Genomic DNA, 13,926 nt, shown 5'->3' on the forward strand with positions numbered 1-13,926 from the left:
GCTGAGGTGGATCTGTCTCAGCCGTACAGTGGGCCTTTGCAAGCGGCTTGGATGGAGAGTAGTCCCCATCTGAGCGGCTGCAAATCTGCCCACCCGGTGTACTGCAAGAATCACGGACCAGGCGCCAGTGGCCCATGGCGACTGCCTCCCGCTCTGACAGAGCAACCTCGTGTATACATACATATCCAGGGTCGCGTGCTAAGTCTGCCACTATGCGAACGACCAAATGACGAATCCCTGAGGTGTCCACACTCCCGGGATCCAAGAAAAAATGAGCCAACTCCCATAGTCGGCCTATCACATCTGTCACCTCCAGATCGCTCACATGATGAGAAAACTCAACTACCTGAGTCTTCAAAGTTCTAAGAGCGAGCTCCAGAGTCCACTCCCGGTCACATGGGCCACAGAGAGGGAACGAGAAGGCCACCGCTGAATCAAGTGCCTCCTCCCCACGGGCCGGAGGTATCACTACATGAACTCGGATGGGTGCTGGCTCATGGGGGCCCTCTGCTCCAAAAAGCCATGTGAAGGAGTAATCAAAAGCCTCCGAGCGCTGTCTAGTGCCGAGGCGACTCAACCGACTGCGGATAGATGATATCCGTGAAGCCCTAATCGGCATGGTAAGTCTCCTCTGCGGTGCTCGATCAAGATCGGTGCTCAGAGTCCTCCTGACTGCTGCAGGTGAACGCCAGGGGGCTGCTAGGGCCTCTCGGGGAGCTGAGGCGGGTGGGGGGGAGGAGGAGGGGGCAAGGGAGGTGGAGAAGAAGCCGCTGCCAAAATAGGCGCGGGGATGGGAGGCGGCAAAGGTGGAAGCGAGGCGGTAGGGGGGATGGGGGTGGGGGGGTGAAGGAGGGGTTGTTGGCATCTCCTGGTCCTGAGTCGTCCTCGCAGGGGTCTCCTCCTGGAGGGGAGCAAAGCTATTCCTCACGGGAACCCAGTGATGCTGAGACTGCGGCTGCTACTGCAACGGTCTCTGGGGGTGCGGCTGTGGCTGTCTCCCTCGGCGGCGCCCCTGTCCAGGCTGCCACTCCGAGGTCTCTGTGGCCTGAGCAGGTGTCCCAGAGGCTGCCTGCCGAGCCGCATCTTTGGGCGGGCCATCAGGGGCCTGCTGCTGTGGTGAAGGTCGGGGTCTCCTGCAAGGGCAGGTCGTGGCTAGATGACCAACCTGCCTACAAATAAAGCACTGGTTCAGGAGCCCCGAGAACTCCACTCTCAGATCAATCCATCCCCCCCCTATCCTAGGTAGCCGAATGACCTTCGGAAGGGAGGAGATGTCAAACACCAAAACTCTGACTGAAGGTAGCCCAGCTGCTCTGGCCACCACTGAAGCTGCTGTGGGGCCAGTCTCTAGCACCGAACCCACCAATGCTCCCAGCCTAGGAAAGAGCGAGAGGTACTCCTGACGGAGTCCAGGGAAACAAACTATAACATGGAAAAGGCGCTCTCCCTGCTCGGCCCCACTGCTAGGTCAAAGCCATGCTGTCAAGGTCTGAAGAAAGCCCGAGCACCCCTGATGTCAAGGGGACTCATGGCTAGGACCTTGGCCACGCTCTGGGCTGTCTCGACTCGATCTGGTAATGTCCACGGCCCAGTATAGCTGAACGTCCAGGATCTTGCCCACATCTGCAAGAAGGCGGGCCTGGAGAAGATCCCGGATCTCCCCTCTGCTGGGGCGAGTGCCGACTATACCGCAGATCGTGGAATGTACCTGAAGGCGTTCCACCTCTGCGGCGGCGAGGCTCGCTTCCTCTTCCGACGAAAGAGAAAGCCTGATGGGGGTGTCCTCAACAGGGGCGGGCGAGGGGGCTGCGGATGAGTCCCTCTGAGGTGGGGTGGGAGAAACCTCCATCAGAGTCTGAAGCTGTGTCGAAGGTGGAGCGGATACAGAGAACCTGCAAGAACCGAGCTGCACACGAAGGAGGGGGAGGCGAAAGGTAAAAAAAATAATAACCCCTGGGGGCGGAGAAAATCAGAAAAAAGGGGAGGGGGGAGAGGCGGCAAAAACAGAACCCTAGGGGGGGGGCAGGAGCACGAAAAAAAAAGGGGGAAATGGGGAAGCGAGAGCAGGCAAAGGGGGGGGCGAGGCGCTGAAGAGGAGGGGGTGGGCGCGCAGGCGAAGAGCAACGGGAGGGGGGGCGCGAAGGCGAAGTGCAGGGAGGGGGGCGCTTCAGCGCAGGGAAACCAGGCGGAGGGGGGGTGGCGCAAACCCGAGGGCAGGCAGAGGGGGGAAGGCGCGAGGGCGGGCAGGGTGAGGGGTGTGTAGATAGAAGCGCGAGTAGGGGGGGAGCGGGAGCTTCAGCGAGCGCTTTTGCTCAGATCAATTGATAACAATGAAGCTTTTCAATGAGATTATCCTTAATTCACTGAACCATTTTCTTGAATCCTTCACCTAATATTTGTATAAACCCTTCAATGCTTTCTTTCTCCTTGAGAGGTGCAACTCAAAGAAGGAGAGATACCAATAATAATAAGGCTATTCTAAAGGCATTATGGACTGAAGTAAGGAATGCCCACAAAGTGATGAAGTGTGAATGTGGAAAAGTCCACACAATACTAAGATTTTGCCAAGAGAAATGAGATTATCCTTAATGCAATGAACCATTTGCTTGAGTCCTTAATGCAATGAACCATTTTCTTGAATCCTTCACCTAATATTTGTATAAACCCTTCAATGCTTTCTTTCTCCTTGAGAGGTGCGACTCAAAGAAGGAGAGATACCAATAATCCTTTGTATATCTAGGCAAGGAATAATCATGTAGAAATGGCATACATCTCTTTCTAAAGCTCATTTTCTCTTAGGCATTCACAAAGTTTTGCATAACATCATAGGCTAAACTTTTCCAATACCATTCAAAATCTTGTCTTGCTTGCAATCACCGCTTCTTAGCTTTGCCATAAAAGTAAGAAGTCACCATTTCAACTTGCTCTCACAACCCATGGGAAAGAAAAGAAATAGGATTACCAGCTCCACATCCACTCTATGAGACATGAACAAGTGACTTCTTCTTTATCAAATGCAAACTTAGCATGTTCAAATGACACTCCACCATCAAACCAAAAGCTTAACAGTTGAGTGGTAAAGCCATACATGCCATCAAGTCTTTAATGCTTATCCATGTTGATAAAGTAGGGTGCATAACTTCATACATCAAAACCATTCTTGCTTTCTTGTGCTTACTTGCATCCTCAATAGTCATAATAGCTTGTGAAACACTAGCTTAAAAATTATGCAATTCATTTGCATTTGCATTTGCATTTGCATATGTTGAATCCACAAAATGCTTACAAACTTGTGGTCCATTGGCTTGAAATGTATTTGGTGCATATGTATGCATCATTGGTTGACCATAAGTTTTATTGACATTGACAAGATCTTGTTCCAAGCTAGATAATCCATAATGATTCCTCTTAACTAAATCATTGGACTTGTCCACCATGCATTAGAAATTTTCATCCATCTTATCAAGCTAGATAATCCGTAATGATTGCTCTTAACCGAATCATTGTACTTGTCCACCATGCATTAAAACTTTTGGTCCATTTTATCAAACATGTTTTACATGAAGAACATTACAATGTTCGTGTCTTGAACAACTTGCATTGCATCCAATGTGCTCGCCTCGTGCTCAAGGGATTCTTTGTAGTTTTCTTTGGGTTTGGGCTTTGACATTATCTTAAAAATGTTAATTCATCTTTGGATAAGCTTTGGAACTCTGGTTTGAGTGATCTTTAGCTCTGTGGAAAGGTGACAAATTGTACAATCCATGTATATAATCACCTTTGACCTGGTCAAAGTTGTAGTACTCTATGTTTTAATGTTTTTACAAAGAGTTAACCGGTAGTAGATTGGTCGTTTGACCCTCTAAATGATGTTCGATTTGGGAGTTCTTCAGGTCTATAAGATGGTATAAGATCGTACTATCCAGCTATGAAGTCAATTTTAATTCAACCTAAGTGGAACAAAACTGTAGAAAATAGTACAGCACAGGAGCCCAGTACAAAATGCGACCTAACCAGTTATCAGATGTCTAAATGGAGAGGTTAAGGGCTACAAAGAGAGCTTATGGAATAGGAAATGAAGTACTATATCCACTTTTTTTTCAATCCAAACCCTCTTCTACTGAATTAAGTTTTTGTCCTATGTTGTTTGTAAAACTATCAAGAATGCCAAAAACCCTAAAACCATGCATCTGAAGTATCCCTTTGTTCTTGCACTTGTTCATTAGCTTCCTTTGATCAATAAGGCAACAATACATTTCTAAAAAATGCAACATCAATCCATGGCCATCAGGTATTCACAAGCAATTTTGGGAAAAAAATTACCATGACCTTTGGGCGCATCAACCACTAAATCTCAATGTGAAACCCATGAATATTCCATAACATCTCATTGCATAATCATTGCCAATGCCAATACCAAGAAATGACTGTCTATAAAATTCTTTACTTGTCGATCTCTTGGCCAAGTCTTCCCGCCCCCCCTTACTAATGCCAATACCAAGAAATGAATGTCTATGAAGTGCTTTCCTTGCCGGTCTTTCAACCAAGTCGTCCTGCCCCCTTACCACCAAGGTTTAGAATCCAATGGCAAGGGCCGGGGTCATGTATTCACTGTCATGTATCTAGTACCCCGCCATACCACCTTTCTAAGACACTCACGACATGAAGAGTTCAAGTCGTGCTCTACCCTTAGCCTCTCCATCGATTCACCACGGGTGTCCTCACCACATATCTAGCCTCAACACTTGCAAAATAATTAAAAGAAAGCTAGAATGAAGTGAGAGTTTGGTCACTTACAAAATGGCACTTATAATTTCATGCCAATAAATTCCAATTCACATGCATTGACCTTTGTATTCCACAAATGATTTGGTACATAGCCTCTCACCATAGGCTCAAGTAAACAGAAGAAAACCAACCATATGTGTTATATGCATGTTCCACATTCACCATTATACATGTGAAGACAAATATTTCCAAATCATGCAACAAATAGATGCAAGAAAACTTCAATGAAATACTTAATGCATGGATCTTGATTAGATTCAAGTGACTGTTATCAAGAAGGTATGCAAACTCAAGTGCAATTAACCACCATATGCATGAGTATGAGGCTTCTATCTTGCTTCCATTTTGCCCATAAGACTGAACCCTTTTTTGCAAGACTCATTCAAACAAAAGGATTATCGAAAAAATTTAGCCATAATTCTTGCAAAAGCCCCTGCGATTAGGCAATACATGAAAGCATTTTCTTGTTTTCTTTGCACAAACTATGGAGATATGAAGCATTATATCATAACAATGGTCAAAAAGCTTGAACCAATTATGCATACAGTCAAGAACCCATGGTAATTCCCCAAAACTTGTGCAACTCGACAAGTTAATGCACTAAAGTGTTAGAAATTAGCATAGTCATGGTGGGGATTTGAGCATAGGGTACTTACTTAAGATGATTTTTCTTGTTGTTGAGGAGAAGAAGAACTACCGTTCAAGATGGATGGTTGTGTTTTTATGGTTTGATGGAGGGAGGATTTTTCTTCTTGCACTCCAACATCAACTTGTAGGCCACCATTGATAACAAGCGATTGGTTCTTAAGCCCTAAAACACCTGAACTCATGAAATTAGACTCCAATGTTCCCATTTAGGCTTTTGTTAGATAGAATCGAGGCCAACCAAACCTCTAGCAACCCTGAATCAGGGTAAATTTTGCACAGCATAGCAACATAGATAGATCAATAGGTGGAAGAGGAAGCTGCCCTGAATAATGATGATGATGGAACTGGCCATGAAGAAGAAAATACGGGACTTCAAGGGATCATAAGCCTCATTTCATCCATGGTGAGTCTTGATAAGCTGCTCATGCCTCAATTAAAACCCTAAGCTCAAGAGAACAAGAAGGGCAAGGGAAAAAAAAAAAGGTAAGCAAAATTTCCTCCTCAAATTTGGTTGTCTAGAACAAAGTTTAGTCCCTAGTTCTCAGATTTGGTCCAGTCCCTTCAATTTTTGGCATCCCCATCACCATAATTACTCCCAAAATCATCAATCCTTGAACAAATTTGATGCCATCTCCTCATTCAAAATCAAGAATCATTAAGGAAAATCAAGAACCCTCCTAATTTTTAGATTAAGGAGATTAATGAGAAAATTAGGGTAAAGACTTGGATCAAAGATGCCATCCTTTCTATAAGGTGCATGCAATGGTGGTTCTAGAGCGCAAGGAATAAATCTAGAACCCAATCATCCTCAATGGAGAATAAGGCAAGCATCTTGTTGCTAAGTCTTTATGGATTTTGATAAGGATTCACAAGTGCTTTAGAGGCATTGTGTAAACCTTAACTTCTTTGGTAACTTTTGGGACTAAAAAAACATGAGATATGCTTGCTGACCCATTAACATGGGTACTTACCCTCGTTTTTTCCACTTCTTCAAAGTAGCCCACAACCATCATTTTAAACTCATTCTTGAACCTAGACCTAGGTACATGGTCTATATTGGTTTTGTTCCTATTAAAAAACTAAAATATAGTATTAGAAATCAAAAGCATATCAATATCTAATATAAAATATACTTAAGTTTAATAATCTCACCATATCAATGTTTCACATCCATGGGCTTCTTTATTGAAAACTCTAACCAAAAAATAATCTTGCTTAATAGCGCTATGAAATATCAAAAATCTCCACAAAATACCACAATTATTTTTCATTTGAAGCACCACAACATATTTATATGGTGTCTCATTGAACGATCCCAACTCCCACTTTGCAAAGATTCACAAATGGGGAGCATGGTGAATGCTATCAATCTTTTGTCAAATCCCCCTCATGTGATATATCGTTTGGAAAGCTCTTGACATGTATACTCTAAATATAGAATCTCTGATAAATTTAGAGTTAGCGTGATCAAGATACTCTAATATGTAGATTCAAAAATGCCACCATTTGGAATTCCCAAAGTATGGAGATTTTTCCAAACTCCCTAATATGGTCTTATCTAAAATCTGTTAAGGAATATCTGCAATCACAAATAAGGTATCACTTTGAGAATATCTTTACATTATACACCTTTTAGTAGCATTGCTTCATTGGATTTGAAGGGTGAACAAAGGTATCCAACTCATTTTGGTCTTACTCTAGATTTTGTCACACAATAGATGTCGAGACTTTTCATATTTTGCTCTCTCAATATGACTAATAAAAATATCTGGTAAAAACATTCAGGCTCATTGGGATTCTTCTTTTTCCCACTGTTCTATTAATAAACATAATAATAAAATTAGAATAAAAATAAAAAAGAACAAAATTTAAAAAAAATAGTAAAATGAAACTTATAGATTCATTGCTGAATGCTCAATAGAACTTTGACAGTTGTTGATCTGAGCTTTCTATTTGATAATTCTCACGAGCTTCATTTAAATTAGAGCAATTCAGTTTTTTAATCATTGCCTCTTGGAAGCAAGAAGATAATAAGAAACTGCCCTTCAATAAATCCAATTCACAAGAAGAAAAATAAGACTTTATAAATACTATAAGGTATCTTGTATCATAAAATATTATTTTAATGTATGCCTTTCATAAAGTTTCTTATAAAAAAATGGATGAAAAGCCAACATAAATTCAATAAAAATTTAAAAAGTACTAATCAATATAATTTAGCTAATAATATAAAGAAAAAAAATTAAAAAGCTATTAATCTAATATAGTTTAACACTAGTTTGGTAGCTCAAGAGGACATAAATATGTCTTTTTAGGGGTTTACTAAAAAATTGATATCTTGTGAATGGGAACATTATGTTAGCATTTCTCTTTAAAGGCATGTCTTATTGAATATGCCAAACCTTAGAAAATTATTAAAATGATAAAAATAACCTTTAATATAATTGATAAATCACCATAAGTATAGGTATATCCAACACTATAATCCAAACACATTACAAATTTAAAAAGTAAATTTCTACATGCAAGAAAATAATGATCTTGACTCATTAAAAATTTCTCATTGACCGTACATAGTGTTTAAGAGATGAGAGATATATTTTTCATGAAAAATTAAAATCTCTTTTTAGTTGTTGAGTCTTTGACACACCCAAAATACGACAACAGTGTGCTTATATGGTGATTTACTTTAGTTATACTAATAAATCAATGTCTCCACTAAAGTAATCAGTCAAGCATACATATCTAAATATTTCAATTTAGATAAAAACCCAGTGTATATGAACCCTTGCTCATATTTGGATCATCTAGTGAGAAACTTCTAAAAAATAGTGTTTATTATTATATAAAATGACTAGATATTCCACTTAAAACCTTATGAGATGTTTAAAAATACATGAATTAGTCTCTTATTCTATAGTAATAAAAATGGTTCAAAATTTATAAACTTTCATCTCAAACAAATTACCTAAAAGGAAAGGTGTATATGTGATGGGCTCTCACAAAATTCACAAGCAAAGCATAATATTGTACAGAACATGTGTGTAAGATTTGGTCCTAGTCTATGATTGTTTGATGAGCTATAAAAATTCTCAAAGTTAAATTGTTTTAGATAGCTAAATACCTTATAATTTTCATTAAGACCTAAATTTTGGAGTTCCAGTTGATTTTTGAGGCTAAGATGGGTTGTATTACACTATATAAATGTTGATTTTTATAATGTTTTTTCAATTTTTTTTTAGTTTTTTCACGTTGTAAAATATAACTTTTTACTATGTTTTATAACATGGTTATATGCAAGCATCAAAGTAAGATAAAAAGGACCCTTTTTTAATGATTCTTTTAAAGATTCCAATTAGTTCTCATTCTTAGGAAATATCACTTGGTGCATTCGTAATTGTATTATTTGAAAAAATGCCACATCACTAGGATCCTTACAAAAGTTATATTGATTTTCTTCATGTACTCATGTAAAAAACTAATGCCTTTGTGAAACAAGAAAATAGTGATCAAAAGACACAAACTAAAAGAAAAGTATCTTCTTTGCAAAGCTCTTGAGCTTGGATTTTTAACATTCTCATTTGAATGGTGTAGAACATAAGATATTTTGTAAAGTTTAGCATATTGACAACCTTAAAATATTGTAATTTAAAAACAAATGGATGCATACTCACTTTTCTCTCTTTTATCTTATTGATAGCAACCTGAAGTTTTGATTCAAGGATCTCAAGGTCTTTGAGATGTAAATACATGAGGTTCTCACCTTTACCGAAAAGCTACACAAAAGAAAGAAGACATATTGAAAAAATATGTCTAAAAATATATGGAGCCTTATATTATCCAAGGTTCAACTCTTAAGGTAAAAATTATTTACCTTGACAAATATATGGAGCCTTATATTATCCAAGGTTCAACTCTTAAGGTAAAAATTATTTACTTGACATATCACAAGTATGTCTGAAAACATTTTACTACCTTTGTTGAATTTGTAAGATGTAGTCAATTTGTTTCTTCAATAAAAAAGCTTCATGCTTCAATTCTATTACATATACATCTTTTTCAAAGGCTAGACACATATCAATGCAGCCTCATTGTTGTTGTTTAATACAAGTTATTAAACTGATTCAAATTATCTTGAATGATAGTGACTTCTTCTTCATCATAAACTATATACTAAGGAAAATCACACATGTCAAGATATATAGTAAAAGATTTATTTCCTTCTATCCTTAATAACCAACACACACACATATATATATATATACATGTATATATATGTATGTATATATATATATATATATATATATATATATATATATATATATATATATATATATATATATATATATATATATATATATAATCTTGCCAATGTCTTGCCATTGGAGTACTTATGCATTACCTTAATTGGAAAAGATATATGTTCTTTATCTTCTACATTTTAACATGTATTTATATGTGCTTCATAAAAAATTATGAATTAAAAGAAAGAGGGTCTGAATCGACTTAGGCCATAAGATTATTCTTCTTTATGAGAAAGTAAGATGGAAATTTTCATCAATTCTAGAGCATCCTTTTATATATAGCACTCAATGGCCACGTGAAAGAAGAGAAAAAGTATATACTAAAGAATATCATGCTAAGATATATGGTAAACTTCACTCCTTTAACCTCTCTCTCTCTCTCTCATAAAAATGAACTTGAATTTAAAGATGAATATATTTAAGATGAACATATAACATTGTAATTAAAAGTACTAGTCACATTAAAATTAAACACATGTATAAAATTTATAAAGAGGAATAACTTAACTTTAGAGGTAATCATATCTAAGATAAATTCTTATGTAACAAATCTTAAAAGGTCTCATGTAATTTGGGACCAATACAAAGATATTAGAGAATGGAAAAAGGACCATGCCCATGGAAATATTAAAGTGTAATGTGAAAGGGTGGTCATGTATATAAGTCAAAATAAGCCTAATTTAGCACTAATCACTTAGCTAATGGAAAACTACCATTTCTTTTCCTAATCATCTTTATCTAGGCTAATAAATGATAAGCTAAGAAATCTAGGCTTATCATCTTAAGCTAGGCTAATCCATGCAAATCTAAGTAATCTAGGCTATGTTGAAATATACAAGTGAATAGGGTGTGTGCGGGAACAAGCCCTTGGTTAGAGGCTATAAAAGAGGAGATGTAATTGTGAAAGAACCTGTGAAAAGGTGAGAAGAATCTACTGGGAGAGAATAAAGGGTAGCATGAGAGAATTTAGAAGTGTGGAGTTATTCTGGGAGATATTCAGGGAAAAGAGAAGAGGTGGAGAGAATCAGGCAAGAGGTGGAGATATTCTGGGAGTGAATCATGGAGAAATCAATGGGATTTGATGCTTGATGTAAACTCTATAAATTGAGGCATAGCCCTAATGAGAATTTGCTAGTTTTTGAGTATCCATGCCTACATTAATCTATTTGCAAATTACCCACTAATTACGTCTTAATCATTTACTAATCACTTTGTTAATGATGTTGATTCTAGTGTATGATCCACCATAGCTCATCATTATGCTCAAATTTCAACATGGTATCAGAGGCATGCCTAGAATCAATTAGGTTTATGAGTCCATTATTTAATTAATCAAGATTAGTATAGATAATTAGAAAATAATCCAAATTTTCGTTATTTTTCACTTCACCCCTTCACCCCTAGCCAGTGGAGGAGTCCATTTAGCTTTCACACTCACAATTAGGGCACAAGCTTCTAGCATATGATAGACAACTCCTTTGGCTACAAGCTCATCAAGACGGCGCAGCAAACCGCGAAGGAATTTAGGAGAAATCGCTATTTTTACCGGCGCTTTTTTTCTGAAGGAGATTGGAGATTTCTTCTTGCTCAGTTCAAATGTCTCTAATTCCTCCTAGCCCAAGGTGTATTCAAGCATGCTCTACAAGCTGGTGAAGACAAAATTCAATTTCATCAAGTCTACATTGAGATCCAAGCTCTTCATCAAATCTGCAGGTGACTTTGGTAAAACAGAGATTAAGCTTTCAATATTTGGTCAAATCTTGTGTTTCTTGGCTTAATCCTCTACTAGACTCATTGCTATTGATGCCTTTGAAAGCATTTGAGCTCATTTGAAGTGTAAGGCACCAGATCTGGACTCCCCGCATACTCTATTTTTTGCACACAAAACAGAGCATTAATTTGCTAATCAATGATTAATCAGTACTAATCACTATATTTTGGTGCAATTGAGGGTTCAAATTAACCATTAGGTATCTGATACAGATTCTTATAGCTTCAGATTGCAAATCGGAGTTGGTTTGATACTCCAACCATCCCGTACAAATTGGTTACCCTTGATTTAATGTAATTTCTGGAAAAATTATGCTGATAAATTTGTGATAATCATCATTTTGCATTTAACCCTTGGTTAATGCCTATAAATCTCACTCAAATTCAAGATTATTCACAGCCAGAGTTGCATTTGGAATGTGCATGAGAATGGATGCTATACGCATTATGTATTGGGCACATTACATCAGTGTAAAAATGGGAACAGACACTGCCCTTGTCCAGAATAAGGCAAGAGGTAAGACCTTCCGCATAAATTTGGGTTTGCATTGCATAATGATACAACATAAACATAAAAAGCCCAAAGGAACTGTCAGCAAAACATTGAAACATGTTGCTCACATGGAGCAAAAAGACCTGACGGACAAGCTCATGGCCCCAGCCCCATGAAAGAAGAAGAATATCTCTTCCCAAGAAGAGGATCCACACCAAGAAGATCTAAAGGAAGGATTGAAGGAAGACATGGACACGAGAAGAGAAGCTGCCCCAAGAAGACTGAAAGAAGAGACGGACGCGTGGAGAGAAGCTGCCACGAGAAGAAGACTGAAGAAAAGAGAAGATGTGAGGCTCCAAAGAGTGAGGAGCCATGTGAAAATCTCTGAGAGAGAGAGAGAGAGAGAGATCCCACAACCCCATGTAACCTGCCCCAACAAAGTAAAACCACCTCTGAGCCACCGATGATGTAGGCCACGTGGTAGATGTATGTGTGAGCACTTTAGTCAAGGTCGCAGGCACTTATAGTAGCCTTGGACACATAGAGAGAGAGTGTCAAGGACTATGGAGTTTAGGGACTTGAGGCACTGGTCGCAGACTGTCAAGTAAGCGAGAAACTTGATATAGGGTCCAGGTGTGCTGAGATAACTTGAGGGGAGGTGTAGGCACTGGTCGCGGACTATCAAGTAAGGGGAGGCAAACTTGGTATAGGGTCTAGGTGTGCTAGGATTATTCACTTGAGGGGAGGTGTTGAAATATACAAGTGAATAGGGTGTGTGCGAGAACAAGCCCTTGGTTAGAGGCTGTAAAAGAGGAGATGTAATTGTGAAAGAACCTGTGAAAAGGTGAGAAGAATCTACTGGGAGAGAATAAAGGGTAGCATGAGAGAATTTAGGAGTGTGGAGTTATTCTGGGAGATATTCAGGGAAAAGAGAAGAGGTGGAGAGAATCAAGCAAGAGGTGGAGATATTCTGGGAGTGAATCATGGAGAAATCAATGGGATTTGATGCTTGATGTAAACTCTATAAATTGAGGCATAGCCCTAATGAGAATTTGCTGGTTTTTGAGTATCCATGCCTACATTAATCTATTTGCAAATTACCTACTAATTATGTCTTAATCATTTGCTAATCACTTTCTTAATGATGTTGATTCTAGTGTATGATCCACCATAGCTCATCATTATGCTCAAATTTCAACAGGCTAATCATGTAGCTAGATTTCTTTCAGTGGTATTAGAGCCCTTTTTTTAATCCATTTCAATTAAAAATACTTTCCCAAATCCAAAAAATTAATTCTCTAGTTTTCCATCAATCTTGCTAAGAAAAATAGAGAAAATGTATTTTTCTAATTTTCTTGGTCATTTTGGGAGAAAAATTGGCCATATTTGACAAGTTTAAACTCACTTTTGGAATTTTCTTAATGTACAAAATTTGTTGTGTATTTTCGTGCACCTTTGTGAAGAAAATTTCTACAAACCCTACCTTCCATGGGAGAGAACATCTTGCAAGGGGCTTTTATTAGTCATTTCTTTTAAGACATTTTTAACCTTTTCTATTACCTCCAAGTGAGTGTTCATGATTATCTTCTCTCCCAAAGTAGACATGGAGCTCATGGCAATCTCCTATAGGATTGGGGTTGAGATTTGTTCTCTTCTTGCATAATGGAGGCCAATGGGATACATAAGGCGTTTAGAAATGTTGTAATGGTGCTTCATATTCTTCAAACACTTTATATTCTTCCTCTTGGCAAGCCACGAACCTAATGCTGATCTCTTGAATTGCTATAGGCTGATTTTTCATGTATTTCCATTGACTTGTATCAAGAAAATGAAGAAAATGCTTCTCTACATGGATATGAGCATGGGTCCTTTTTTTATGGACAAGTATTGGATTATCATAGATCAAGAACGTAATCTTTTTAG

At 38.5% G+C, this 13,926-nt stretch overlaps 1 long non-coding RNA gene across 2 annotated transcripts in view; it reads left to right on the top strand.

The window, feature by feature from the left end:
- LOC147637440 (uncharacterized) overlaps positions 1-13,926 on the top strand; it is a 125,262-nt gene that overhangs the window by 64,492 nt on the left and 46,844 nt on the right. The window contains exon 4 of one of the 2 annotated variants that reach the window (XR_015265988.1): positions 9,137-9,355. The exons of the other annotated variant lie outside the window; for it this stretch is intronic. This is a non-coding gene — a long non-coding RNA (uncharacterized LOC147637440). Of the gene's footprint in view, positions 1-9,136; positions 9,356-13,926 lie in introns of those variants that run through there. 2 annotated transcript variants of the gene reach the window in all.

The sequence above is a fragment of the Cibotium barometz genome, chromosome 6 (assembly GCF_041138505.1).
Source record: "Cibotium barometz isolate CiBa-2024 chromosome 6, ASM4113850v1, whole genome shotgun sequence".
NCBI classification, from domain to species: domain Eukaryota; kingdom Viridiplantae; phylum Streptophyta; class Polypodiopsida; order Cyatheales; family Cibotiaceae; genus Cibotium; species Cibotium barometz.